Source organism: Equus przewalskii, chromosome 19 (genome assembly GCF_037783145.1).
Source record: "Equus przewalskii isolate Varuska chromosome 19, EquPr2, whole genome shotgun sequence".
NCBI lineage: Eukaryota > Metazoa > Chordata > Mammalia > Perissodactyla > Equidae > Equus > Equus przewalskii.
The window spans coordinates 15332014-15358004 of NC_091849.1; the positions used below are offsets into that span (position 1 = coordinate 15332014).

Below are 25991 nucleotides of genomic sequence, written 5' to 3' on the forward strand. Positions count from 1 at the left end.
AGGAGCACAGTGGTGGTTTAAATCTAAATAAACATTTCAGGAGGAAGAACAAGTTTTGAGAGAAAGATTGATCTCAGTTTGGTGAACACTGAGTTGGAGATGCATCTAGGACACTGCAGTAGAGATGCTGGCAGTTGGAAATGCCATCCTTGAATTCAGGAGAAAGCCTGGAACAGGCAATGTGGGTTCGGGAGCCACTGACAAGGTTGAAGTCATGGGAAAACAGGAGATCATCAGAGAAGAGTATTGTGATGGTGATAGGACAAGGGGTCTTAGCTTAAAGCTGATCAAGATGAATATAAAAGGGGGTGGCCTGAATTTATAAGACCCATTGTATTGAAGCAAAGTAATGGATGAAGGTCCATTGAGCTGTTTCAGCCTAGACTTTGTGAGGTTTTGCCCTTTGCCTGCAGCTTTAGAAATGTGACTTTAGTTCACCCAAGAGGTGAGTTGATCAAGATCTTGCGGTTTAATTTATGTAACAAAACTCAAAAGAATCTGCTTTCCAAGCTAGATTGAAGTTATATTAATTCACAAGAGGAAATGCAAAGAAGCACAAAGTAATCAGGTACTGATTAAAGGATGTAAATTCCACACTTATTGCTTTGTGTATATCTTGCTTCAAGGTAGCGATATTTCTATCGAAAAACGAGTATTTGCTATCTTCAACAGTATTCTCCAAAGGGTGTTCTACAGAGTAATAGTGTGACTGGAAGCTCTCCGAAATAAGTGTGGTAAAACTTAGTAAATAAGTTAAATAAGTTTGGTAAAACTTAAATCCTTCTCTTGGATATTCACCGACTATATTTGGGTTAAAAACTTTAAGGAGTTCTAGAGTAAAGCAACCTGCTATGCCCAGCCCAGCATTTCCAAATCCTTTGTCCATAGAACTCTGTCACCTATGGCACCAGCCCTCATTTCGGGCCCGGCATAATCTATCTGTCTAATCGATAGCTCCTCCTGGATGTATCACAGACATCTCAAACTTAACGTGTTCAGAAACAGATTCTTGACTTCTGCCTCTCCAAGTCTGCTTCTCACCTTCTCCATCTTACTAAATGACAACTTTACTTTCCAGTTTCTTGATCGCCAAATCTGGGAAGTGTCTCTCTTTTTCTAACACTTCACATGCAAAAATCAGCAAAGTGTATTGGTATTCGAGGCTCCCCAGTACCATCGACATTGACACGTAAGACTATAAAGGCAAACACTTTCCTTAAATGTAGTTTCTCTTTTTATTTCTCCATAGTACTCATAGGACACTTCTGGTGATTAAAAGTAGAACAACTTAATGTAACTTCAGTGTTCTGGGAAATGATATGTTCTAAATACTATATATATATATAATGTATATGTATATATATCTAAATACATATATTTACTTATATAAATATGTGTATATACATTTAAATATTGATATATATATATTTAAAACGCTTTTTAATTTATTTTTTGGTGAGGAAGATTGGCCCTGAGCTAACATCTGTGCTCATCCTCCTCTATTTTGTGTGTGGGATGCTTCCACAGCATGGCTTGACAAGCAGTATGTAGGTCCGTGCCCAAGATCTGAACCCATGAACCCCGGGACGCAGAAGCAGAGTGCACGATCTTAATCACTACACCACCGGGCCGGCCCAAGACTTTATTTTTTGGGGCAGTCTTAGGTTTATAACAAAATTGAGAGGAACGAAATCTATGTTGATTAATAATAATGGTAACACCTTGTGTTAGGTTCCTGTGGCTGCTGTAATAAGGTACCACAAATTCAGCGGCTTAAAACAATAGAATTTTATTTTCTCAGCTTGGAGGCTGGAAGTTGGAAATCCAGCAGGGCTGTGCTCCCTCTGGAAACTCCAGGGAACAAGCGATCCTTCGCCTCTTCTAGTTTCTGGTGACCGTCAGCATTCCTTGACTTGTGGCCACAACACTCCAGTCTTTGTCTCCATGGTCACGTTGCCCCCTCCTCCTCTGTCTGCGTTATCTCCCTATGCATCACTCTTATAAGGACACTTATCACCACACTTAGGGCCTCCCTGGAGAATCCAGGAAGACTTCCTCATCTCAAAATCCTCAACTTCATTGCATCTGCAAAGACTCTATCCAAATAAAGTTACATTCACAGTGTCTCGAGATTAGAGTATGGACATATCTTTGTGGAGGGCCACTGTTCAGTCCACTACACACCTAATATTTATTGTTCTCTGTATGTTGCTTAAGTCAGTCTTGCTAGCGGCTACAAAGATTTTTAAATTAACATTCTGTCCTAATCCTTCGTAAATCATAACTCCTTTGGGAAGAGCTGCCAAAGACAAGACTGGATTAAAATTCTGAAGAGGAGAATGGTTTATAGAGGGAGTTAGAAACTTATAATCAGTAGCCAGATCAGAGGAAGGAAATTGACGTTGGTTAAATATCTTCTGCTGTTTGCTTTCAAATATGGTCTCATTCAATCCTCATTACGGATCTGTGATGCACCTACTTTAATCTGTACTTCTCTAAAGGGGGAAGTAGAGGCTCAGGAAGCTGGTAGCATTCCCAAGTCCCACCGACAACTACGGGCAGAGCCAAGATTCGCAGGCCAGACCTTGGTTCTTGTCTCACCAAGATTGCTCCTTCTCCAGCGGAGAGGGGATCTCTGGGTGCACACAGGACCTCTGAGCCAGCTGTCATGGGCACATGCTCGTGTCCTTCTTTTGCTGGGGTCTCCAGGGGAAAGAAGAGGGTAGAGCTCTTAGGGCTTTGGAAATAGTTGGCTCCTTGGTCTGGGCTAATAGTTTCTGGATTTAATATTAGGACAGGGGAGGAAAGAAAGAATTATGAACAGTGTTCCTCTCTGCCACTCATCTTTGTGCATTATTACCATCATGGTATCTCCATAACTAAAACACGGAAAAGGTAGGACAGACCCAAAAAATCCAAATGTGATTTTCCAGCCTGGGGGATGGAGCAAGGATGTTTGAAAGCATCAGCATGACAATTTCATAAGTTTCTTCCTCAATAATAATAATAATAAAAGCCCAGAAGGCAATAAGTTTTTTTTGTGAAAACTAATTATGACACTCTGGATTTTAAAATGAGCAAACATACGTTGCAGGGGAAAAAAAAGCAAATATAATGCACTAGAAGATAAAACAACTTTGTTTTTCAAAATGAGCATTAAAGTATGAATCTTGAATGTTTCTCTTGGGTAAGAAAACTTTTTCATTTGAATTACAGAGAAGCAGAGAGAGAATTTCTTCTATGGTCATATGCACCAAATTCATTTCTTCTCTTGCCTCCTCGCCTTAAGATAATTGAATGACATCAGCATCCAGCATTGGAAAGTAGTGTCCTTAACAGGAGGATGACAGTTCAACCCGCCTGAGAGGGACCTGCATCTAATGAGAGAGCCGCTGGAGGCCCAGCCCTTGTAAAAGTTGCATTTCCTGCTAGATGGAGGTTAAATGTTTGGAATTACGGTGCAGTTGCAACAATCATTAAACAGAGTAGCCCATTTCTAATTAGACTTAAATGCGTGAGTCACTAATGGTTTAATGACAAACATAATTTAATATCAGGCCCTTCATTTATTCTGGAAACCCCTTGACTGTTCCTGGGATCCTCAGTGAGGGCATGTCAAGACTGCGAGAGTTATGGATCTCAGAAGTTTTTCCATATAATTAGCACAAACAGCGAATTCAATCTCATTGAATGTCTCTTTCTAGGCCAGATATATGGTTAATGCCTTGAGGGGCTTGGAGACGCACACCACGACAGAGCGCACAGGTTGGTTTCATTGCCGGCTCCCTTGCCCTCCCTGGTCCAGTCTCTAGAAGTACTTTACCCTTCATCTGGATGCTTGCAGGAAATGTCAACTGATTAGCCAATCGAGGCGGGTTCTGATAAAGCTTGGAACCCTCCGGGCATATGTAAATCCTATTAGTGGATCCTTCTGGAGAAAGGGCCTTTGACACCTAGAGAGATGAAGCTATCTATGACGGTGGAATAACGGATGTGGGGTTCATGCTTTCTGGCAGAAAGGCCTGCCCGGGGAGTCTCATATCTCTCCCATGAAGGCAGGAGCCTCCTCTCTTACTAGAAGCTGACTGAGCTGGCTGTTCTGAGAGCAGTAGCTGTGGCCATGACCGAAACGACAGCTGCACACCTGAACGGTGTGAAAGGACTCTGGTCATTTTAGTTATCTTCACACAACGTGTGATCATCACTATCTGCAAATCCCAAAGGGAAAAAGTATTTGATCAATAGGCTCTTCATTCCTCATGGCTAATGCATTCTCGCAGCATCACTCGCAGGGCTGGGGCATGCTCAGTCTCCTAGAATTCACAGCCATCAGCTAGGGCAATGGTGTCTTCCCAAGTTGGAAAAATGTCCTAAGACATGATTGTGCTTTTAACAAATATTGTGTAGACAAATATGTCACTGCGAGGCAATTTACATTTAAGATAGCAGGTTTGTTTAGTAATAATATAGGTAATATTAGTAATTATAATTTAGTAATAACAATAGGTAACATTTACATAGAAGTTATCTGGTGTTAAATTTTTCTTCCAACAGCCAAATGTGGGGGATATTATGACCCTCATTGTACAGATGAGGAAACTGAGACAGAGAGGGTAAGTCACTTGTGGAAGGTCACGCAAGTAGTGAGAGTAGAGCTGGTTCCAAAGCCCACACTCTCAACCATACATCACGCTAAAAATTCACCCCTATAATCTATGTGATTCTTACCTTCAGTTACATAATTGCTTTTGCCACGTGGATGAAGGCAACTTGAACAACGGCAACGTGAACACCAGGGAGCATGGCCTCCTGGGTCAGATAGAAATGAGCTGATACCCTATGTCCAACACTTACAGCTATGGGAGCCTGGGCAAATAACCTAATGTCTTGGGACCTCAGTTTGCCCATCTAAAAAATGGGAACAATAGGGTACATAACTCATGGGATTGTAATGGTTATATGTGATAACTATGACAATACGTGACATTTATTGAATGCTTAGTTTTGTGTCAACTATAAGACACATGGAAGTGATTGGCTTCTCCCTTGGCACAAGATAAACATTTACATAAGCTATTATTGTTGTTATTATTTTCTTATTACATGTCAAACCCATTTTGACAAACTTCAAGAGATCATCAACTGCTTTTGGTATACTGGAATTCCAATCCATTGAATATGGTTCTTAATAAGTGGGTCAAGAATGGAGCTCAGAAATCTTTTTTGTTATGTGCGATTTCACCTGTAATTTATTTTCCATTTTAATCCAATGCATAATTGAACACACTTTTTAGAATATCATATTCCATGTTGCTTCTATTATTCTTGGAAATACTTTGTCTTTGTCATAAGACATTACTAAATCTAGCTAAATCTCCAGCTTCCTGAGAACCTGATAAACAGGCTCATTTTTCTTCACAGATTAGTAAGGAGAAGGGAATTAACTCTGAATCCTGATTCTTATCTATGGTTTAGGGGAAAAAATACAGTTAAAGTAACTTGAAATCATAGTCATAGTTCCCTCTTGGGCAAAATGATGGGGTTACACTGCAGAGTTGGGGCTGCTCATGAGCTACAAGGTAGCGACTGCAATAACAGCATTTACTTTCAAATCCATTTCATAATCCATGCTTGGCCAGAAGCACTTTCTGCCTTTCAAGCTGTCAGGTTCTTGGCCTGAGCAAATTGGGCACAGCTTTTGGATTACGCCCTCAGTTCTTTCCCAGCTTACAAAGTGATCGTGCGTCACCAGCACGATCTATCAAGGGGAAAGCCATCTTAAGGCACCAGCCTAAAGTACAGAGGCAGGCTGAGGTGTAAGCAAGAGCACTGCAGAATTACGGATGTAATGAAATGGGTGAGCCTGCTATTACCTGTGTCCTAGATACGAAAGACGTTCATCTGATGGCCTGGAAAAGCTGGTGCCCCATTCCATTTTATTAGGGGGCAGCTGTTTTTGCATTTCCAGGTCAGGGAGCCCCATTTCTCAGTAATCATCACAGTAGCTAGAATTGTACCCCTTAAAAAAAGCAACCGAGTTTGGGTCACCATCATCAAGCAGTCTCTTGATTGGAGTCACCTGGAAGCCAACTAGTTGGGTTAAGTTTTCTGTCTTCTTTCCAGCTAGTGCTTCTAACCCCAGTATTCATGTCCCTCCTCCATTGGCCTCCTTGAGGCATTTGATGCTTACATGTTCTTCCCACTTCCTTCTAGCAAAACCAGCTCTTGCCCTTTTTATCAAACATCAGTAATGTACTAGTATCTTCTTAAGGCTTTTATTCTTGATCTCCCAACTCTTTATGCTGTCAGAGACCAAATCTTTGAGCGAAGGGTTGGGAGATAGTGTGATAGAGGAGCAACTGGATCAGAAGATTGGAAATCAGAGGACTGGATTTTAGATTTGCTATCTAGCAGGTGTGTCACTCAACTCCCCACTCTGGGCCTTGGCTTCTTTATCAAATGGCTAGATTGGAGAATCTGGATTTTTATCTCATAGGCTTGTGGATCATTAGTGACATTCATTCTGGAGAAGAGGAAAATAGAACATTAAAAAATTTTTTTTCCAACTCTGATGTTCTGCAATTCTAAGGGCGAAAGTGAGAATCTAAACTCGTGGGGGCATGTTTAAAGGGTGTCATCACACACTCCCCAAATATATGTCTCATCATGGGCACAGACATGGGGAGAGGAACGAGCACGAATTCAGTGCCTTTTGTTAAGCGCATGCTTCTTACCTACAGGATTCTCATCATCGCTCTTTGAAGGAGATACTGTTATCACCAAAGTGCAGGTGAGCAAATGGAGACCTACAGAGGACTTGCTCAAGGCCACACTGCAGGTAAGTGGCAGAGTTGATCAACTTTCCCATTCTGTCTACCCCAAGACTGGCCCCACGCAAAATATTTGGTCGAAAGATAATTCTTAGCAAATTCCCACAATTCCAGAAGCGCGAAGCCCTAGCTGCTCTTTTGCCATCCCTCAACATTTTTCAGTGTTCAAAGAGCCTGGACTTCTCTAGACTTTGGAGTCCGGCATGAAGCGTGTGGTGCTGCCTGAGACAGTGCCAAGGAGCACGTTTTACTTTGGCCAGCTTTACTCATAGGTGGGGGTGGATGACCAGCTAGTGTTGTTGGAAGAGGATGGAAAGGTTTTCTACCGCACTCCTGCCTTCCCTGCGAGGGTGGCCAACTTGTTCCAATTTGCCCGGGACGTTTTCGGTTTTAAGACTGGAACTCCCAGGTCCAGTGAACACCTCAGTCCCAGGCAAACTGGGATGGCTGGTCACTCTAGTTTCCTGAGCTCTTGAATTTCTGTAGCTGGGAGGAAAAGCCTTCTATTTGATGCAATATAGGTAAAATCACATTTCTGCCTGTTGATATGTTACCTCATCAAATTTGGAGGTTCTATTTGAGATAGTTTGCTGCAAAACAGAGATGTCTGGGAAAATGCAAAATTTATTTTGGGGCTTTAGGCCAGGCGGACTCTCAAATGAGCCAAAACCTGGATACAGCGAGAAGCCTTGTGGTTGTTGGCTGGGAAAGCAATGCTGCAGATATATCCTCACGAACAAAAGCAATGGATAACAGTTCAGACACGCTCTAGACTGACGCTCCAAATTGCAGAGTTGATTTGTAGTCGAACTACAGCCCACCGGGGTAATTCTGCCGGGTATGAATCAGGCAAGGAGCCATAGAGAGTTGTTTATTTAACCAGGAACTATAGTTAATGGTTCTCCTCAGCCAACTTGGGAAGATTAGGCAGTTAAAATTACACACTGCAAACTCTAACTTAAATGTCCACACACACACAATGATTTGCCAGGCCCTTGTTCTAACAGAGAGCAGGAACCGAGACTCCCAGAAAGCGTGTAACAGAATAGAGACCTTCTAGGGTGAGGAAAAGAGAACTGGCCTTTGTTGAATACCATGCTAGGCGTTTGACATATACGATTTAATTTGATTCTTTTGGCAATGCGCCTTTTACATTGTAGTTCCTGCCCTCCCTCCCCATGTCCATTGCACAGATGAGGAAATCGAGGCTCAGGCTCAGGGAGAGGTTAACAGCTTGCCCAGGTGCACATGGCTGTCTGACTCCCACTTTATCCCCTATACTGACCCGAGGCTGGGACACAGAGAATGGGCTTCGTTAGTTTGCCTGAGGTAGGCCCTGGGTGCAAGGGAGTTACCTGCTAATTTTGAGACTGGGGACACCCACAGAGGGACAGATCTTCAGCATGGCTTCAGCCACCAGGAGGCAACATGGGCCCAGATATGGATATCAAAGACCAAATGTGTCCAGATAGCACCCAGTACAACTGGAAGTTCCAGGAACCAGAATGCCTGGAGGCAGCCCAGCAAAGCTCCTCAGGAGGCCCACAGCAGGAGGTCCCAACCGTGGCCAGCATCGGAAGAGGGAGTGATGCGGCCAACAGCACTCTAATCTTACACTCTGGAGGTTCTGATTCAGTGGGTCTAAGGCAGGACAGAAAGGTGAATGTTTAACAAGCTGATTTAACCACTGCCCGATTGGGACACCACTCATTTACAAAATAAAACACAGAACCTGGAAAATGAGGCCTACGGTCTATTCCTTTCTCAGCTACAGTGTTCTAAATTGAGGGACAATTTTAAGTTGTAAAAACCTTTTGTGATGGTGAGAATGGATAAATTGCCTCATAGGTGGCCAAACCTGGCGCAACAGTCATTTATCATCTCTGTACCTTAGTTTCCCCAAATGCATGATGCCGTGATATCTGAAAGGATCTTTCTGAAATCTTGGGAAGATAAGTTAAGTGCATGCACAGAGTACTGTGAGATTTTGGGAGGAGAAGAATTCCAGCTTTATCATTAAAACAGCACTTTACTGTAGCAGCTATGAACTGCCACTTTTGGTTCTTGATGATCTTGGGAAGAAGATATAGTTCTTGAGTCATAAAGCCTATAAAAATCTCTTTAATTATTCATCTGAAAACTACTTTGAACTATGTGCATCATTCTCCAGCACTCAGAGGAGAAGGCAGCCAGCAAGAGTTCTCCTCCAACCCACGGACATACTGTGTAGCCCCATGAGTCTGTCCTCACGGTTAGAGCTGCCAATCATTAATCAGTTCTCTTGGCTGCTAATTCTCAGTCAGGAGTTGATAGAGAAGACCTTAACAGAGTCTCTGGTGTGCAAATGGATTTTGTCTCAAAAGTTCATTCGGAACTTGGAAAACTACAATGTGTTTAAACTGTGATTAGTTCCCTCCATCCATAAAATACCATTTATCCCAAGAGATACCTGAAGTCCTGAACCAAGATGGTGACAGACCTTGGTGACGCAGTTTAGCAATGTATCTTTGGGGAAATACACCCAGCAAAGAAAAACTACTTCCCTGCTGTGGTAAGATCTGAGGTTTGGGACATCTACCTTCCTCTAGGGAAAATAACAGTCTCCCTCAACAGCCGGCCAAGGGAAGAAGGACACTGAGATTTATAAGCAAGTGGGCCGCTCCTGTGACCCCATTGGATAAGGCTGGGGCTTGGTGATAAGGGGCAGGGATAGGATTGTTGGCTTTTCAGTTTGGGGATGGAAACTTTCAGATAATATGAAGTGATGCTCCAGGAGACAGGAATGGGAGGGTGTAGTGGATTGAATGGTGGCCCCTCTGAGGAGATGTCCATCGGAACCCGTGGTTGTGATCTTCCTTGGAAAAAGAGTCTTCACAGATGTGAGTATGTTAAGGATCTCCAGAGGAGATCATCCTGGATTAGAGTAGGCCCTGAATCCAATGGCAAATGTCCTTAGAAGAGCAGAGAAGGGGAGAAGACCCAGAGAAGTCTGTGTGATAATGGAAGCAGAGATTGGATTTTGCGGTTGGAAGCCAAGGAGAGTGCCAGGAGCTACAGAAGCTGGAAGAAGCAGGGGGGATTCCCTCCGAGAGCTTTTAGAGGGAGCGTGGCACCGTGGACACCTTGTTCTGGACTTCCAGCCTCCAGAACTGTGAGAATAAATTTCTGTTGTTTTAAGGCACCCAGTTTGTGTAATTTACTATGGAGCCCTAGGAAACCAATAGAGAAGGTGAGGAGGTACTGGAGCCAGCTCCGCCAGCCCAGGGCCCTGAGACCATCTCTCTCCTCATCTGCTTCCACCTCCCTCCTCTCTCGCCCATTTATGCCAGTTACCTACCAGCCTCCAATCTGACTGATTCTAGATGATTATAGTTCAGGGTTGTTTTTTTTCACGTGTAACTAAATGCAGGAAAATCAAATATTTGCAGACCATATATTTTTTTCTCCAAAAATTTTATTGTTGTTGTTATAAAACTGTATAATGATCTAGGAAGATGTTCATGAGATACTGCTAGGAGAAAAAAGCGGGTTATGAAGATAGTATTTATAGTGCAATAATACCATTTTTTGTCAAAAATATGTGTTTAATACACAAACTTGGGAGGATATACTTAAAACATTAATGACTATAGATCTAGGTGATTGTTATTTTCTTCTTTTTGCTTATCAATATTAATTATATTTTCTTTAATACATATACATATTACTTTTGCAATAAGAAAAATATTTTTGGAGTAAAATGAAGTGTATAACTCCTAAATCTACATCTAAAACTATGATGTTTATTGTCTCCAATTATCATTCTCTACAGAAATGAGCTCCATTCCCCACTTCTGTCATTGAAATAATTTTCCCCAGTCATCCATACCTAAAAACATAAGGTCTGAATAAGCTTCATAACAGACTTTATAACTGTAGCATACCAGAATGCTTGAAATTGTGGAATGATAAATAGTCTCAGAAAGGCAAAAAAAGAAAAATTTATTTTTTCAATCAGAGAACTATGGGTAAGCCTTCTTACATTATTTCTTACCAAGATCATGTGGTTTCTGTATCAACAAATTCAAAGGACCTATCTTCAGGCCTCATCTTTCTTGACCTGTGCGGTGTTCTGGTACCATCGACGACATTCTCCTTCTTGAAATGCTCTCTACCAGGTTTCTGGGAGCCTTTTAGCCCCTCTGTGTTTTCTTCCTACCTCTCTGGCCACACTTTCTCCTTTGCAGGGATATTCTACTCTACCCAACCTCATTTTCTCCTTTAACTCGCTACTGTCTCTACTTATATCCACAGCGCTAATCGACTTCCTACAAATGACTCCCAGATTTTCACTTCCAATCTTGACCTCTCCTCTGACCTGCTTGCCCAACTTCCTCCTGCATATTTCTTCTTGGGTTTCTCAAGGGAATTTGAACACAACATGTACCAATTCAAACTCATCGTCTTCCCTCCCCCAACCTGGTCTTTTCCCTGTATTTCCCGTCTTGGTGAATGGTTTCACCAGTTACACAGGCCAGAATGTAGGTGCCTTCCTTGATATCTCTTTCTTTCCCTCCCATTTCCAATCTGTCACCAGGTCCAGTGATTTTTCCCTCTAAATATCTCTCAAATCTGGCCATTGTCTCTACTCTGGTCTAAGCTCTCCTCTTTTCTCGCCTGAACTACTGCAATGGTCTCCTAACTGGTCTTCCACACCACTCTTGCCCACTGTGTTCCATTCTCTATACTGTAGTCAGAGTGATCGTCTTCAAAGGCAAGCCTGCTAATGCTATCTTCCTGCTTAAAACTTTTCAGGACCCCCTTCCCCACACTGCGCTGCCTCCCCCATGCTAGAAGTATATAAAGCAAACAAGCAAACAAACAAAAAACAACTCCTGAACATTGGCCACAAGGTGCTGCCTGGACCTTGGCACCTTCTTGGCCCTGAAGCTCCCTACCTCCCAACTCTCTCTGTCCTAGTCATACTTACTTCCTCAAATCTTGCCTACTTGCCATGATGTTTTCTACCACAGTGCCTTTGCACATGCTTTTAGCCCACCCTCTGTGCCTAGTTGACTTCCATTTTTCCTTCGGCTCTCACATCAAGACTTCTCTGGGCTTCTTGACAAAGCAAATCCTCTAATCCTCTGCCCTGTATTGTATACTTCTCCCCTTCTTAGCACTGGCCACATGAGAGCCTTCATCTTAGTGTAGAGGTAGTGGGGTACACTTTTTAATTTTATGTTAAAAGGGACTTATGCTTCATTGTCATTAGTGTTACTTCACCAAAAACCGTGAGTAGCTCCTATAGTGAGGTGACTTTGGGAGCCTTTGCTGATGCTGGGCTGGAAATAGGAGTTGATACCCATCCATTTCTACTGGTCCTTTAGCTGATGTCCTTGGAAGGCAACAGGTGCCTCAGTAAAGCCCTTGAGGTCTTGAGATGAAAGTCTGGAGGTAGTAATATTTGGAAACAGGATGCCAAATGTCTAAAGATGGTTTTTCTGAATCAAATTTATCTCCTTTTCCCTGTTCCACAAATAGGAGAGTCATTTAGGTTAGCAGCCCACTCTTTTGAAGAGAAAAATCCTCCCTCAGCAAACTCAGACTCATTGGCACTTTCATGAGAATTACTGTAATCAAGAAAACAACTTCTAGCTGGCGCCCTGGAAGTTGAAAGATTTGAAGTTTGATGGAAGATTTTTTTCTAATTTTATGTTTCTGAAAATCAATGTGTACCTATGATGTGGAGGTGTCTTTTTCTCCTGGAAAAAAGCTATTTTTAAATTGACAATGCAATTTTGATTTGATGGAATCTTAGCCCCCTGTCAAACTAGGATGAGGGGTTAGTGGGGCTAGGGGGTGTTGTCATGGGGCTTGCTGAGGGTCAGAGGCCATCAAGAGGGTTTTGCTCTCCTGGGGCTGGGGACGGGGGCAGTGGGTGGTGAGCGAGGTCATGGAAGGAAGGCTTCTATTACTGTGCAAATAAATCACATCTTTTCCCAGGTTTTGCGACATGTCATCTCATCTGAAAAATGTCTCTTCTAATCTTATATGACTTTACATTTTGATCACAAATCACTCCTTGCATTTTCTTTCTCCTGCTCCAAAAACTGTATTTTTAATTTTCTGGTATTTGGTGTGGCAAAAGGCCTTTGAGTGATGCCATCATTTTTCTTTTATCTTCAAAAACCAAATATCTGAGAATTTTGATGATTCACCTGCCAAACCACATTTCCCAGGCTTCCTGTCACACTTAGGACAAAAATACTTTAGTTGATTGCATCATCCATTTTAGTTTACGGAAAATATGGGCGTAAGAGGGCAAGATTTGCTATCACATGAAAGGTTCATGTTCATCTGGTTGTAGGTTTTACAAAACAAAGCACCCACCCAAGATTCCATAGATGTTGGCAATCAGACGTTTGAGAGGAAAAGGCTGTGCAGAGGCAGGAGCTCCCTCCTCCCCTGGAAAGCTCGGCCAGTCACCTACTGGCACAGACAGAAGAGCAGTGTGTGTCACACACCCATGGGCTCCAACAGACTCCAGGCCAAGGCCTTTTGCTTGCTGGGTGCGCTAGTTGTCCTCCATTTGTCCTATCCCCAAATCCATTCTCTGCCCTTCTCTGCCTTGCTGTGGGTCTGGGAAGGCTGGTCCCTAAGAGTTGCATCACCTGGGCTGCCTTGCCCTCTACTTCCTGTTGAATTCAGCCAATGGGAAACACGCAGGAAGGAGCCTGGCAGTGGGAGAAGAGAGGTCGGGATGCTTCTCTGCCCATCTTGCATTGGCACCTCACTGATGACAGTGGCCATCCTCTCTGTGACCACAGCCCTTCCTTCATTGCCCTCTCCTCAGGCCCAGGGGTCTTGTGGCTTCCTGCTGTTGCTAGTCTCTGGGAGTTGGTTTTGTTAGTTCTGCCCATACCTTCTTTAAAGTCTCTTCCTTGAACCACTCGAATAGAATTCTGTCCCTTTCCACAATCTCAACCAATACTGGGGACATGCTGCGTTTAAGAGGTTTTGATTCAGTAAAGTTGAGTTCATAACATTCCCCAGAACTTTGTTCATTGCCACCTACTGTCCCCATTGAGACCAGTTTGGTCATCTATCCAAAAAGGCTAAGGGATAGAAAATAAAGGCTGTCTTTGAGGCCTGTCTGCCCTCCCACCCCCGTTTCCTCTCTGGTTTTCTTTCCCTTTCGCATCCTGACTCTCCCCTCTCCTCCTACCCTGCAGCCCACCTCCGTACCTGTCCCATTTCTCATTCTTGCAGGGCTTCCTCTCCCACTCAGCTCTCACCTTGGAAGGTAGATCTTTAGTAAAATGACCAGGAGGATTTTATCATCATGCCTTTTCTTTTCTAAGTTCCGTTTTATGGGGTGGGGTCCAGTGTAAGTACAACTCCATCACCCACTGAACTTGATTTTTACCTCTCACATCTCTCTCTTTTCCCCACTCTCATCCACTTCCCCATTGTAACTTTTGTTCTTCCCTCCGCACTCTCTCTTGAGTTTCTCTCCTTTCCCACTACCTCCGCATTAGGCCATGCCTTCGTCGCCTTGTTTCAGACCCTCATCACTGTCCACTTCAGTGTCTTCCATGTTGCTTCTGACATACCCCTTCTTCTCAAGATAACTGAGGCTCTCTATGTTCCCAGAATACATCTCCCCTCTTCCTGCCTTTGCTTACACACTTCCCTCCCTATGGAATGTTCTTTCTTTCAGCTCAGCAAATTGGAAGCCTACCTGATTTTGACTCAAATTAAAAGCCACTTCCTCCATGAAGTTTTCCCAATCTCACCAGCCATAAGCCAGCTCCTCCTCCTCTGTGCTCCCCACCTTCTGACACTCACTTTAACCAACTGCGAATTAAGTTTGCTGGTCCACTTGTGTCCTCTCCTCTGCTAGATGATAAATAGGAAACTAAAGGGTGCGGGGAAAACTTGCTTCACTCGGAATTAGAGATGGGGCTCTGAAGCCAATCTACCTGTTAACCTGGAAGTCACTTAATCTTTCTGGATTTGTGTTTCCTCAGCTACAAAATGAAGTGGCTGAACCAGCTCTTCTTGAAGGTCTTCCCCAGCACTGACTCTATGAACTTTTTGTCAGACCTCTAAAGTATAGCCTATGAGATGCATTTATCTTCTCTCCTTACTTCTGCCTCTTCCATGAAGGGGAGGAGAATTAGGCAACTGGGCATTTTCTCAGCAGCCGGTGGGCTACTCAGTGACGAAGAGGGCGCTACAATGGCGGGTGACAGCATGGGCTTGGTTGAGACCAGGTTGGAGTTTGAATTTAGCTCTATGCTTTTCAGCTATGCAAACTCGGGCAACTATTTAACCTTTGTATACTTCTCTTTTCTCATTTATAAAATGGAGATCGTGATAACATCTACCCAAGTAGGTTGCTGACAGGTTAAAGGAGATACTTAATGAAAGTCCTCAGTCTGCTCCGTAAGAAACACTCGGTCAGTGGAAGGACGACCAGTGGAGAGCTGCCTCTTATCAAGACAACCCGTGGAAGCTGTTTAATCAGGAGAAAATCTCTAGTGCCTAATTCTCAACCCTAGATGCTCTTTACACTCATTCGGGGACCTTTGAAAACACACCATCGCCTGGGTCCCAGTCCAAACAGATTGAATCAGAGTCTCTGGGGATGAGACTCTGGCATGAGTACCATTTAAGAAGCTTGCCAGGTTATTCTAACTTATAGTCAAGGTTGCCAACCATTGTTCTAATGAGCATTTAATTGACCCCATGAGAGGAAAATCCACAGGTTGAATGACTAATTCCTAAGTTGTGTTTCAGACAAGTTTGAGTTACTTGTGCAGAGAAAGGTCTGCTTCCCCAATTCAGAGTCAGTAACTAAACTCAAGTCTGTCTCCTCAACGCTTCCTGGTGGGCCCTGTTACACAGCTACCTGCCCGGGCTAGGAATGCACCAGTGACTCATGCTTCACAACATCCGAAGTCATTCTGGAGGCGTTCAAATCCCCAGCACTCTAAGTGATGATGTGGATTTAAAACTCAAAATCTCTAGTCAGCTACTTTTATCAGTTTCCTGTTCCAAACTCTAACTTAATAGGGTGTCACCATGGAAACAAGTATTTCTACTGGAGGACCAATCCATCCCTTGAAAATTCCTCTTCTATCTTTTGATTATGATCAATGAGAAGTGGTGAACATTTGAGATTTGTATCGGTGGGAAATGTGTAAAGGATTTGGATTCAAACTCTTCTTGGGGAGGGGTGTATAATACTCTCTCTAAATCTGTTAAAGTTTCATTTGTGATAATAAGATACTTGTCTCCTTCTGGGAAGGAAGGAACTCCCCACCCCCCCACCCCCCAATTTCCAGAATACTGTTCAATACTGGGTAGATATGTTTTCAAATATGAGAAAGTAAAATTATCACCATAAGCTGCCTCACTCTCATTTTTTGGGTTCCAAAGGATAGGACCAAAAGCCAGTTTAATGACTCTGCACCCAATTCCAATGTGTGGATTTTTCCCCCTCACATCACCAAGCAATTCTCTGACATGAGCTGGATGTCCTACCACTCAACTCAGTTCTGACGCTATCAACCTGGAGATAGCATCAGATCTCGAAAGTTAAGGGCTCAGTCCTACAAGACGGCTCCCCACTTCAGATGCCACTTGAAAGTCCAGGTTGTCACCTGTGCTTCTGACTGATGGGCTGTAAATCGGAGGTTCCCTCAACTCTCCTCTTGGGTTTGATTAATTTTCTAGAGTGGCTCACAGAACTGAGAGAAACAGCTTACTTACTAGATCACTGGTTTATCATGAAAGGATGCAACTCAGGAATAGGCAGAGGGAAGAGATGCCTAAGGAAAGGTATGGGGAAAGGACACAGCTTCCATGCTCTCTGAGAGTGTCACTCTCTGAATTTCCACGTGTTCACAAATCCATAAATTCTCTAAACCCCGTCCTTTTGGGTTTTTATGGAGACTTCATTACATAGGCATGATTAATTAAATCATTGGCCATTGGTCAATGATTCAACCCCAAGCCCTTCTCCCTCCCTGGAGGTCATGGTGGTGGGACCGAAGGTTCCAATCCTTTAATGACACGGTTGGTTCTCCTGGCAACCAGCCCCCATCCTTAGGTTGAGTCCAAAAGTCACCTCACAAGCAAAACAAAAGACACTTTATTGCTCTCATCACTTAGGAAATTCCAAGAGTTTTAGGAGGTGTGTATCAGGAACAGTGAATGAAGACCAAATATGTATTTCTTATCATAAATCATAATCTCACACAGTTCAACCTGTTTCAGACACGTGTAGGGGGTTCCAGAAGCCCTGGGTCAGGGATTTGCACCCTGGGTTTTCATACCACTGGAGATCAATGGTCCCTACAGCTGGCTAAGTGTCTGCAGGGTCCTTCTGGGCCCTTCTTAATCCTAACAAGTTCTGAAACACTCCCACTCTCTGGCACTTTAGCCTTCCTTCATGGATAGTGGAGAGATGGAAAGGAAGTGAGGAGGGAGCCAGACGGGAGGAGGAGTGTTGGAAAAGAAGAAGGGCAAGGGAGTGTTGCCTCTGCTGAGGACCCATGTAATCCTGCAGGGAGGAGCTGCTCTCAGAAAGTATGGTGGCTTTGTTGCATGTCACTGTAGCTAGGCTGTACTGCACATCCCAGAATTCCCTTTCCCATATATTTCCTGTTAGAGTGGGCCACAGGGACATTTCACACAAAACTGGAGGGAATCCATGTTGTCTTTGCACTTAGCAGGTTGGTGCTGTGGCAGCCTGTGCACATTGTCATTTATCTGCTGACCCACGTTGTTGGTATGGGACAGCAGCTGGACTGCAGCTTCTCCACCTTCTCTGGGACCCTCCCTCAGCTGGCTTCAATGCCTGGGCCAGGTAGATGTTTAGCTCTGTAACAAAAGGGCCTAACTTCTGACTGCTATGGGACACTCCATCATCAAGGTTGAGGCACTGAGGGGGCCGGCCCCATGGCTGAGTGGTTAAGTTCGCTCACTCTGCTTCAGCGGCCCAGGGTTTCGCTGGTTCGAATCCTGGGCGGGGACATGGCACCGCTCGTCAGGCCATGCTGAGGCAGCGTCCCACGTTCCACAGCTAGAGGGACACACAGCTAAAAGTACACAACTATGTACTGGGGGGCTTTGGGAGAAAAAGGAAAAATAAAATCTTAAAAAAAAAAGAAAATATTGGGGCACTGAAAGACATGGTATCAGTCTGTCCTGCGGGTTCTGGCTTGTCCTCAATGTCCCCCCACCCCCGCTCCTGTCTTAGTCAGTTCAGGCTACCATAGCAGAAGACCATCGACTGAGGGGCTTAAACAGCAAACATTTATTTCTCACAGCTCTGGAGGCTGGAAGTCCAAGGTCAGGGTACTAGCATGCTGGGTTCTGGTGAGGACTCTCTTCCTGGGTTATAGACAGCTTCCTTCCTGCTGTGTCCTCACATGGTAGAGAGAGATCATCTCTCTTGTGTTTCTTCTTATAAGGTCACTAATCCCACTTATGAGGTCTCCACCCTCATGACCTAATTCCCTCCCAAAGGCCCTTCCTCCAAATACCATCACATTGGGGATTAGGCTTCAAGATATGAATTTTGAGGGACACAAACATTGAGGCCATAGCACTCACTTTGCATCCATCTTCCCTTCCAAGCTCTCTGACTTGCAAGCTGCAACCCCCAGCATCAGATGCAGAGAAACAGCCTTATAGAGACTGTTGAACCAGTGTCTACAACTGTGGAAGGTCAAATCCCTGTAATAAATTCATGTGTGTGTGTGCGCGTGTGTGTGTATGCACATCCTAGTAGTTCTGCTTCTCTGCTTGAACCCTGACTGAATCAGCAGGAACGGATGGAGGCGGACTAGGTATAAAGGGCCAGGACCCTTGCTTTGCATCTGCAGTCCTGGGTCTTGGCAGGGCCGAGAGCGGACTTGACTCTTAAGCCAGGCTGGTCCTCTTAGGATATCTTAAAAGCTGGAACTGAGAGAGCCACTCTCTTTAGAAGTAGAAGCTGTGAGAAGTAAAGCTGAGGAGCTGGTGGTAGCTGTATTCGTCTGCTGGGGCCATTGTAACTAAATACCATGGACTGGGGACTTAAACAGCAGAAATTTGTTTTCTCACAGCTCTGGAGGCTGGAAGTCCAAGATCAAGGTGGGGCAGGGTTGGTTTCTCCTGAGGCCTCTCTCCTTGGCTTGCAGATGGCCACCTTCTTGCTGTGTCCTCACCTGGCCTTTCCTCTGTGTGTGCATCCCTGCTGTCTCTTCCCCTTCTTATGGGAACACCAGTCCTATTGGATTAGGGCCACTCAGATGACCTCATTTAGTATTTAAAGGCCCTACCTCCAAATACAGTCACATTCTAAGGTACTGGGGTTACAACTCCAACATATGAATTTGGGGGGGAACATAATTCACTCTATAACAGTAGCTTGTGGTGGACAAGTGTGGTGGGTATATTTGTATACTTTTTTGCCTTGGCTGCAGTGAAAGAGAAGAATGTAGCAGATACCTAGAGAGATATGAAACCAATGGATAGAGAGGCCCCAGTGCATTTGGGATGAAAGAGCTCAACTTTGTAAGGAATCATTTAGAAATTGCTTCTGTATGTGGCTCATGGCACAGTTTATATTAACTTATCATTCCCAGGATGCAAAGCATCTGATGGTCTCTCCTGCAGCACAGTCAGTCTCTAGGTCATTATCCTTACTGCTGAGCGCCCCAGCCGTGTGAAAGAGACCAAAGTTGGGATCAGTCAGAACAGCTCTACTAGCAATGGCAAGGTACTTGTTTTTTTCTTATTATTATTTAAAATTGTGTGTGCCATTTCTTCTCTTCTTTGGTGCTGTAAATTAGATTTTTTTTTCCAGAACGTTCTTTTTGAATGTTATAGACTCCCTTTCCAAAAACCTATAAGCTAAATTCATATTATTAAACCAACTATTACCTCCATTCAATGATGTGTCGAGTTCTCAGAAGCTCAATCACATCTCAGTAACGTGTGGCAATGAACTAACCTGCGTTTATTGAGTGCCGATTATTAATGAGGCTCAGCAGCAGGGACTGTGAGAGATTCAAAGATGGTGAGGACAGGCTCCCCACTCTCGAAAATCTCACCATCTGGATAAGCTCAGGGACCAAGACACTGAACTAGGCATGTATGCCTCAGAGTCAAGATCAAAGCATAATTTTAGTTCTGATTCAGCCCCCTGGCCAGAGTGGCATGAGTCCCAAATGGCAGCCATGGACATGCATTTAAATTGCTTAGCTTTGTCTGCGGAGACTCTGGCCAGCTGGGCAAATCCATAGCTTCTGCTCTCCCAGTGTTTACATCTTCCAAGTGTTTTTGGTAAATTCCAAAACGATTTGGATATGTCACAGAAATGAGAGTCACAAATCTTTGTTTGCTACTGTACTGTTTTTAGACAAGTCATTTTGGATTCTCTGTCTGTCCGGGCCCTGGGTGGCCCCTCAGTTTTGCCCGTGGCTGACAGTGCTCTGTGGTTATTCAGCTATTTGGAAGGAGTTGAAAAGGTACAGACGCAACGAGCGGGACCTGTCTAGCATGACTGCTGATACACTTCTGGGTCTGGTTACTGCTTTGAACATTTGGGGTAAAAATATGGGGCTGTCTTCTAGAGTGCAGCCTGCTGCAGGAAGAACACTTCACAACCCAGTAAAGGAGAAAGACACAGGCTATTATTAAGGGCCCCTGAAGTTTAAACCTTGTGTATGTGAGGAAGTTAGTTTAGCTGCATGTAGCAGAAAAATTAGAAGAAAAACAGGGACATCGATAAGATAAGCATGTACTTTTGTCTCATAATGAGAAATATGGAAGAAGGCATTGAAGGTTCTATGGATCATCAGAAACCCAGACCTTTCTAGCTTCTTGATCCTTTATTCTTGGAGCTTTGATTCCCAGGCTTACAAGACAGTTGTGGAAGCTTCAGATGCGGGAAGAAGGAAAGGCTAAAGCTAAGAGGGCACTTGACAGCTGACTGCGCCTTCTCCTCTGTGATGGCTAATTCGATACATATACATATGGGTTCTGTTTCTCTGGAGAACCCTCACCAATACATCTGCTAAACATGGTGCCTTTATAAGAAGAGGAGGGGAAGCCAGAAGTCCCTCTCTCTCTGTGTGCACAAATAAAGACCATGTGAGGACGTAGTGAGAAGGCGGCCATCTGCAAGCCAGGAAGAGTGCTCTTGCCAGAAACTGACGACACTGGCACCCTGATCTTGAACTCCCAGCCTCCAGAACTGTGAGAAGTAAATGTCTGTAGTTTAAACCTCCCATTCTGTGGTATTTTGTTATGGCAGCCTGAGCTGACTAATATAACCCCTATTAGTAGAGAGAAACATAGATAAAAATGAATAAATATAGAATAAATAAATAGTGATAAGGGCAATAGGACAGAGGATGCCAGGGATGATGTCAGGTCTTTAGAAAGGAACCTCAGCACTCACAGATGTGGCATTTGGGCAGAGACTTGAGGAGTGTGAGAGAATGGGCTGTGTCCAGGTCTGAGAAGAAGATCTCCAGGCAGAGGGGACAGGGAACTTAGAGTCCATGAAGGAGGAGCCTGCAATGTGGCTGGAGCCGGGAGAGCACAGGGCAGAGTGGCAGGCAATGAGGATGGAGAGAGAGGCAGGGACCAGGTCCTGTGTAAGGACTTGGGTTGTAAGTTTGATGGGAAGCTGCAGGAAAGTTAGGGAGAGAGAGTGAAATGGCCTGAATTCCAATTCTAAAAGGTCACCTGGCTGCCTTGTGAAAAACAGAACCACGGGTAGAGGAGACCAGTTAACAGGCAACCTCAATTGTGAGGCTGAGAGATGCTGCTGCTTGGAATAGTCTGGTAGACATGGGAGTTGTGAAAAGTGATGAGACTCAGGATATGTTCTGAGAGAAAGGGAGCAGTCAGTAATGAATCTGAGCAACTGGAAGGAAGGAATTGCCATTTACGTAGCTGGATGGGAGGATCACAAAAAATTTGGGGTCATCAATGTACTTTTGTTAATTAAACACTTGGGACTGGGTGAAAGAGGGTTACAGATGGAGAGGAGGTATGGGTGCCCTGAGACTTAGAGACCAGTGAGAGGAGGAGCATCCAGCAAAGGACGAGGCGTGGCCAGTGAGGTAGAAGACAACCAGAGTGCTCAGTGAGGAAACTCCTAAGAAAGAGGGAGTGATCAACAGTCAAATGCCGCTGAGAAGCACCGTGTTGATCTTTGGAACTGCAACATGGGGGTTGTTGTATAACAAAGAATTTGGCTTGTCTTTGTCCTGGGCTCCTGGGAAGAAGACTCTAAATCCTTGGAACTATCCAACTGATAGGAATGTCTTTGTTGTTCACGGTGGGACCTGACAGTTTATCCTAAAGAGGTGACTCGTGGTGGGCTCCTAGATAGTTTACGATAATAAATGACCCAGGATAGGGGCTGGTTATGCCAGAAAGACCAACTGTGTGATTAGAGGGTTGGACCACATGATATCAGCCGATCCCCTGGCCTTGGGGAGTGGAGAGCGGCTAGAGACTGAGTTCAGTCAGGTAGCCAATGATTTAATCAATCATGTCTACCACTGAAATTCGGTGGAGCTTCCTGGTTGGTGAACACATCCATGTAACAGGAGAGTGACATGCCCTGTTTCCACGGGGAGAGGGCACACACGCTGTGTTCAGGACCCTCCCAGACCTCATTCTAGGAGTTTCTTCATTTGGCTTGTTCTGATTTATATCCCTTATAATAAAACTGTAATTGTAAGTACAGTGCTTTCCAGGATTCCGTGAGTCCTTCTAGTGAATTATTAAACTTGAGGATTGCAGGATCTCCCAAATTTATAGCCAGTTGGTCAGAAGTGCAGGCAGCCTGGGGACTCCTGAACTTGTGGGAATCATGTTGAGGACTGAGCTTTAACTTGTGGGATCTGCACTAACTCCAGGTGGTTAGCATCAGAATTGCACCGCAGTATTGCAGGGGACCACTAGCACAGATCTGTGGGAGTTCAGTGGTGTGCTAGCGGTGGAAGCCTGATTATAGTGGGTTCAGAATAGAAAATGAAGAAGTCAGTGGAGACCCAAATATAGACTGCTGCTTTGGACTGTTTTGTTGGGTGGGGGAAGAGAAAAATAGGGTTGTAGAATTATACTAAACTCCTCCCAAATGTCGATTATTGATTTAATCAATAAAATCCTAGATAGGCATCCAGAAGAGTTGTTTTGAAAGAGCTTATGTATTGTGTGGTCATGATTAACAAGTTGTACAAAAAGACAGTGTCCCACATGGAGGAAAGGCAGAGATGTAATATTGGAAAAAGCACAAGGGTTGGGATATTTGACTGGCACAGTTGATCTGAGAACAAAGGAAGGAGAGGCACAGGGCAGGGGAAATCAGTGAGAAGAAACTGATCTAAAGGTAGGGGGTAGGGGGTTAGGGAAGAGAAGGCTGGACAGCAGAAGAGCCGGGCCACCACCCCAGCTCTGAGGGACTCCAAGCAAACAGAAAAGCCCCAGCAAAAGAATCAATTGACAAATGGATCAGCTGGGCTTCTCAGCTTTAACTGGCTGTGGGTTGACCAAGAGCTGCCAATTTGTACTAAGTAGACTGTGAGTTTAATGTCTTCTACTTAGCACTCCCAGTATAGTACTTGGCACAGAGTAGATGTTCAATAAATACTTTTGAATGAATGAAGCTTTATGATGCTACCTATTTAGTCTAATTTGAACCCCTAATTCCCCCACACCGTGCCCTCAGATTGTCTATGTGGTGGTCTAAATACCAGGATGATTTCCCTTGGGTGGGGAAAGTGCGGGAGGGCTGAAACTGTATAGTTGCCTGCTGAGAATCTTTGAAAAGCAATTCCTGAATGTAGATGACCCCTCCAGTCCTTGCCAACATAAGATTCTATGGTTCCATGATCTCCAGAGAGGCTAAGAGAAATAATAATGATGGAAATAACTAGAGTATTAATGATTAACACATACTACCTGCTTACTAGGTGCTAGGTACTGAAATAAATCATTGGCATGCATCCTCTCATTTAGTAATACCTACGAGGTAGGTGCCTCATAGGCATATTTGCTCATGAGCTGCGCTATGGAGCGATTGCTATGAGCATAATAATGCTCATAGGCATTATTATGTCCATTTTACAGATTAGGAAACTGAGGTATAAAAAGAATAAGTGACTTGCTCAAGGTTGTCCTGCTATAAGTGGTGAAGCCTTGATGTGAAGTGTATCTTAACTCTAGGCCAGTGGTTCCCACATTTGGCTGCCATTAAAATCATCTAGGGAACTTTGAAAACTCCCCAAATTCTCGGGTTACACCCCAGACCAAGGAAGTCAGAGTGTCTTGGATAGGAGCCAGGTGTCAGCATTGCTTATAGATCCCCAGCTGATTCTGGTGCGCAGCCAAGTTGGGGAACCACTTGCTAGGCCATATTGACTCTCAAAAGCAGGTGGAAGAGGCTAGGTGCTGGGCAGGGGTGTGTTCCGGCGAATGCTCCCCCTTCCTGCTCCCCGGGTAGAGGGCAGTGCATCCCAGGTGGGAGGTGACCTTGGCTGAGAGGATGGAATTCCTTAGGCTGGGGTGGCAGGTGTTGGTTTTAGTCACAAATTGTCATCCTTCCCCCACAGACTCAGGGGAGGGCAAGCTGAAATATTACAGAAGAGAGGATGAGACGAATATGAGATTTATTATTATTGTTATTTTTGTCATCATTCTACAATTTAGATCAGCCAGAACTGTTGTGTTCATTTTAACAAGCTGATGAATAGTGTGGGAGCACCTCCCCCAGTGATCATGGTGATGTATTACGTTAGCTGTTAACTGCCAAAGACCAGAAAGATAAAAAAAAAAAAGACACCACCCTCACTATCCCTGTAATCACCCCCGCAGGGAAATTCCTCAGCCTTCAGCTGGATATTCCCAGCGAACATTTAGCTGGGAAATGCAGCCTTGTAATTTACAGGGAGTCCATCAGGAGAGACCATAAATGACTCTCTCTCTCCATCAGCACGCACATGGAGGAATGTGAAAAATAGGGCTTGTCTCGATTTTGTGGTATAGCAAGGCCAGGCCATCTATTACGGCCAATAAATGAAGCAGACAGCTCGAGGGTCACAGAAGTCACGAGGCCCTTGGCACCCTCTGTGATATTTCAGGGCACTGAATACAGAACCGCTTTGGTGTGAGGGTGAGAGTTATATGCTAGATGATCTGAGGCATAAGAATAATGGGTTGTTTGCAAGAAGCACATGATATCCACACCCAGGGGCAAGAAGGGGAACATAGGGGTGACACTGCCTGTCACAGAACAATCTGGCTTCTTCTTGTCCTTACACGTTATATGTGCCTTCTGTTATAATGGGGGAGTTATTATATTTCTGGAACCTTCTCTGGCAAAGTTAAGAATGGCAGAGGGGGTGAGGGGAAGGTGTGGAGTATATGGGGTGTCTATGTCATAGGGCAGCCCTACCTTTTAGGATAAAGAAGGGGGTATTACCTATTAGCATCTGTGTTAGTTTCTTATTGCTGTCTAGCAAATGACCACACATTTAACAGCTTAAAACAACACCCACTTATGACCTCAGAGTTCTGTAGGTCAGAAATTGGGGCACAGCACATCTGCGTTCTCTGGTCAGTGTTTCACAAGGCTGAAACCAAGATGGAGGCTTGGCTGTGGTCTCATCAGGAGGCTTGACCGGGAAGAATCCATTTCTAAAGCTCATTCAGGTTGTTGGCAGAATTCAGTTCCTTGTAGGAGTGAGGGCCCATTTCCTTGCTGGCTCTCAGCTGGGGGCCACTTGCATTCCTTGCCTTGTGACCTTCTCCTTCTCCAAAGCCAGGAGTGGAGAATGTCCTTCATGATTCAAATCTCTCTTGCTAAGAATAGTCCTATCACTTTTAAGTGTTCACCTGATTAGGTGAGGCTCACTAAAGATAATCTCCCTTTCTTAGGGTCAACTGACTTGGGGTTTTAATTATACCTGCAAAATCCCTTCACAGCAGCACTTAGATTAGTGTTTGGTTTATCCTTGGACACTACACTGCTTGATCTGTGGAGATGGTCCCAGAATTGGCAATAATATCTTCACACAGTCTATATTTGTTTTGCGCGTGGTTTATGTAAATGTTAACCTTAACCTTAAATGTTAACATTAATTAAGGACACCTAAGGCTGAA

The 25991-nt window shown here is 44.3% G+C and overlaps 1 long non-coding RNA gene across 1 annotated transcript in view; it reads left to right on the top strand.

Annotated features, from left to right (window-relative positions):
• LOC139077410 (uncharacterized) overlaps positions 1 to 25991 on the top strand; it is a 170450-nt gene that overhangs the window by 70295 nt on the left and 74164 nt on the right. Inside the window, exon 2 of the long non-coding RNA XR_011529908.1 lies at positions 6741 to 6838. This is a non-coding gene — a long non-coding RNA (uncharacterized lncRNA). The remainder of the gene's footprint in view (positions 1 to 6740; positions 6839 to 25991) is intronic.